Source organism: Bison bison, unplaced genomic scaffold (genome assembly GCF_000754665.1).
Source record: "Bison bison bison isolate TAMUID 2011002044 unplaced genomic scaffold, Bison_UMD1.0 scf7180017864517, whole genome shotgun sequence".
Taxonomy (NCBI): Eukaryota; Metazoa; Chordata; class Mammalia; order Artiodactyla; family Bovidae; genus Bison; species Bison bison.
In genome coordinates this window covers 3591814-3596609 of record NW_011495070.1, presented here as the reverse complement: position 1 = coordinate 3596609, position 4796 = coordinate 3591814, and the positions used below count along the sequence as shown (strand labels likewise).

Sequence of the window (4796 nt, the reverse complement as noted above, 5' to 3'; positions counted from 1 at the left end):
TTGGGAGCGAGATTACTGGTTTGACTGCTCTCTCCCCCTTTGGACTCTCCTTTCTCTCCACTAGGTCGCCTCTGTCTCCTCTCTCCCCCTTCTCTTCTCTACCCAACTTTCTGAATCTCTGTGTATTCCAGATGGTGGAGGACACTTAGGGAACTGATTACTGGCTGGATCTGTCTCTCTCCTTTTCATTCCCTGCTTTTATCCTCCTGGCCACCTCTGTCTCCTTCCTCCCTCTTCTCTTCTCGGTATAACTCCATGAACATCTCTGAGTGGTCCAAACTGTGGAGCACACATAATGAAGTGATTACTTGCTAGTTTGCTCTCTCCTCTTTTGATTCCACCTCATCTCATTAGGGTCACCTCTAACTCCTTCCTCCCTCTTCTCTTCTCTGTGTAAACCTGTGAACCTCTCTGGGTGTCCCTCACTGTGGAGAAACTTTTCATCTTTAACCTAGATGTTTTATCAATGGTGCTGTATAGAAGAAGTCTTGAGACTACTGTAAAAATAAGACTGAAAACCAGAAGCAGGAGGCTCAAGTCCAAATCCTGAGAACATCATAGAACACCTGACTCCAGGGAACATTAAGTGATAGGAGTTCATCAAACGCCTCCATACCTACACTGAAACCAAGCACCACCCAAGGGCCAGCAAGTTCCAGAGCAAGACATACCATGCAAATTCTCCAGTAACACAGGAACACAGCCCTGAGATTCAATATACAGGCAGCCCAAAGTTACTCCAAATCCATTGACATCTCATAACTTGTTACTAGACACTTAATTGCACTCCAGAGAGAAGAAATATAGCTCCACCCACCAGAACACTGACACAAGCTTCCCTAACCAAGAAACCTTGACAAGCTACCGATACAACCCCACCCACAGTGAGGAAACTCCATAATAAAGAGAACTCCACAAACTGCCAGAATACAGAAAGGCCACCCCAAACTCAGCAATATAAACAAGATGAAGAGACAGAGGAATACCCAGCAGGTAAAGGAACAGGATAAATGCCCACCAAACCAAACAAAAGAGGAAGAGATAGGGAATCTACCTGATAAAGAATTCCGAATAATGATAGTGAAATTGATCCAAAATCTTGAAATCAAAATGGAATCATTAATAAATAACCTGGAGGCAAGGATTGAGAAAATGCAAGAAAGGTTTAACAAGGACCTAGAAGAAATAAAAAAAGAGTCAATATATAATGAATAATGCAATAAATGAGATCAAAAACACTCTGGAGGCAACAAATAGTAGAATAATGGAGGCAAAAGATAGGATTAGTGAAATAGAAGATAGAATGGTAGAAATAAATGAATCAGAGAGGATAAAAGAAAAACGAATTAAAAGAAATGAGGACAATCTCAGAGACCTCCAGGACAATATTAAACACCACAACATTCTAATCATAGGAGTCCCAGAAGAAGAAGACAAAAAGAAAGACCATGAGAAAATACTTGAGGAGATAATAGTTGAAAACTTCCCTAAAATGGCAAAGGAAATAATCACCCAAGTCCAAGAAACCCAGAGAATCCCAAACAGAATAAACCCAAGGCAAAACACCCCAAGACACATATTAATCAAATTAACAAAGATCAAACACAAAGAACAAATATTAAAAGCAGCAAGGGAAAAACAACAAATAACACACAAGGGGATTCCCATAAAGATAGCAGCTGATCTTTCAATAGAAACTCTTCAGGCCAGGAGGGAATAGCAAGACATACTTAAAGTGATGAAAGAAAATAACCTACAGCCCAGATTACTGTACCCAGCAAGGATCTCATTCAAATATGAAGGAGAAATCAAAAGCTTCTCAGACAAGCAAAAGCTGAGAGAATTCAGCACCACCAAACCAGCTCTCCAACAAATACTAAAGGATATTCTCTAGACAGGAGACACAAAAACTGTGTATAAACTCGAACCCAAAACAATAAAGTAAATGGCAATGGGATCATACTTATCAGTAATTACCTTAAATGTAAATGGGTTGAATGCCCCAACCAAAAGACAAAGACTGGCTGAATGGATACAAAAACAAGACCCCTATATATGTTGTCTACAAGAGACCCACCTCAAAACAGGGGACACATACAGACTGAAAGTGAAGGACTGGAAAAAGATATTCCATGCAAATAGAGATCAAAAGAAAGCAGGAGTAGCAATACTCATATCAGATAAAATACACTTTAAAACAAAGGCTGTAAAAAGAGACAAAGAAGGACACTACATAATGATCAAAGGATAAATCGAAGAAGGTATAACAATTATAAATATATATGCACCCTGTGGGAATTTTCTTTCCCGGGACTTGGAAACAGTGAACCTGAAAGAACAACGCTCGGACAGTCTCTGCAAAGACTGACAACTTTATTTCTGTAGTCAAGCCTTTTTATAGGAGCAAGGAACAAAGAGCTTAGAACATATGGCCAGCAGGGCACGTACAAGGCTAAGATATAATCAGTAAAAGATGCTTCAAGGACCATTGCCTTCTTAACGACCCATATGTTTATCCATGACCCATTTTCTCAAGCAACGTCTTTAATGTTTAATCACTAAATTTTGGCTCTGAGCATAGCCAAAGGCAGGAAATGTTTTTCAGCTATCAGTACACAATGCCTGGGTACTTCTGGCCCTTTGCCATTTCCCTGAGGACATTCTCCTTCAAGGCTATTTTGCACTGTGCCTCCCAACATATCCTCTTTTTGTTTTTAGTTTAAGCACGGCAGCTGCTAACTGGACTCCTTTGTGGGAGGCACGGAGTCTTGAGTAGAGACGTCTGTATCCTACAAACAAGGACAGAAAAAGCAGAGCAATTAATATATACATAAAAAGGTTGCCTCCTGAAAACCAAGTCCTGGGATCCAGAGAAGATAATGTTTTGGTTAAAGTATCATAAAATTGGGTGCTATATAATTCCTTAGATATTTTAACTTGAAAATTAGCAATTTGTCATTTTAGAAGGTTGATGTCCAAACTTGAGTTATCCGTGAGATCCTGCAAATGTGATTTAACTTTATCCCAAGGATATTCAGTGCCATTATAGGGCATGTTAGTCATACAGAAAGAAGTAAAATTCCAGTGACAACGTATATGTGTTTGGAAAGTAAGTTGCTGTACTTGATCTCCTACATTAATTACCACTGTTTGTAATTCATTAATTTGTGTTTGCAATTGTTGATCTATTTGAGCTTGTCGAGTCCAGAGATCATGGGAATCTTTGTGCCAAGCAGTTATAAAATCATGATTCTGTATAGAATTGTGTAGTGCCATACCAGATAGGGTTCCTACTGTAATAGATATTAGACTAAGGATCTTCTTGCCTGGAGAATCCCAGGGACAGTGGAGCCTGGCGGACTGCTGTCTATGGGGTCTCACAGAGTTGGACACGACTGAAGTGACTTAGCTTAGCATTAGCATTATGCGCTTTGACGTCTTTAAGCCATTTTTTGAGTAACACTGAGAGAAATACAGAGTCGGTCCATGGTTCTGTTAGGTTAACGGGAAGCCACAATTCAGATCTCTGCTCGACTATTGCAATGTTGACATTATGATATGAAATAGTATGGTTTAAACATGTATACAAGGCACATGCTATACAATTAACAATCTTAGCAGAAAGATCTATATCAAAGTTACCTACAATAAACATGTATGGGAGGTGCACACAAGATTGGATATAACCTGTACTATTGTATAAAAAGGTATAGTTTTGAGGTTTTAAGGCTTTTGCAGTCCCATACACACTGGCAAAGTGCTCCAATGCAGCAGGAATCTTCCACACATGCCATTGCTCAGGTCCCACAATAGGGACTATGATTCTGGGTCAAGGTGGAGACAATCCCCCATTATACCAATTTAACAGTACGTCCTTATTAGTCCAAAATCTAGTATTGATCTTATGAAATCCCCACACGTTGGACTTATTATACCAGGAACAGTTATGGTTCTTTTCTTGTTCCTCAGAGCAGTTCACAAACAATCCGTGGGGTCCCCAGTCAATGAATTTAAATATAGATTGATTTTGCTGAATGATAGAGGTTTTCCCAAACTATCCCCGACAATCTGACCAATATAGAGATTGAATTGATTAGTTCCTTCTTCATGATACAACATCACATATTGGTTCTTCAGGCCGGAAGATTGAATTAGTATAGTTAACTATTTGTCCAGGATAATGCCTCTCAGAGCCATTTAACAGGAAGGATGCAGTTGCAAACATTCCTATACGATAGGCAGAACCATTGTGTGCTGAGTAAGCCCACCATTGTGCAAATATGGTCATGCATAAAGGGTGAGATCCAAAACATTTGGGTAAGGTTTTGAATCCAATAGAAATATTTATTTTTCTTCCTTCATCTTCTTCATGAATTGGTCTTTGTGCTGACCATGGAGCTGGGAAGTGCAGGCTGTCACTGGTGAATACCACAGGGGCCTTGTCGACCCAATCCATTATGGATAACAAGGGTGGATTAGGTATGTATGCCCAGTAAACGTATTCCGCACTTACCCCAGAGGAACAAGAGAGAACAGCTAGCATTGCCAGAAACAGCTTATCTGGAGTCGTGGGAGTTCCAGTAACTTTCAGTGTTTGTTCAGCCTGATGAGTCATATTTTTCACCTGAGCCCAAGTCGGGTAGGGGTTCAGACGTTGACGTTTTCTCTTTGGCTCCTCTATGGTCATTGATGAGACCCTTCGTGTCAGCTGCGTCACCTGTTGGGGGAGTCCAGTCTCATGGTTCTTCTCAGTAATAGACATGGCAAAGTGGAACCAAGATTTCTTCTCCATCTGC

The 4796-nt window shown here is 40.2% G+C and overlaps 1 pseudogene; it reads right to left on the bottom strand.

Moving 5' to 3' along the window:
• Positions 1 to 2719: 2719 nt before the first annotated feature.
• On the bottom strand, positions 2720 to 4615 carry LOC104981299 (annotated as a pseudogene).
• Positions 4616 to 4796: the final 181 nt, after the last annotated feature.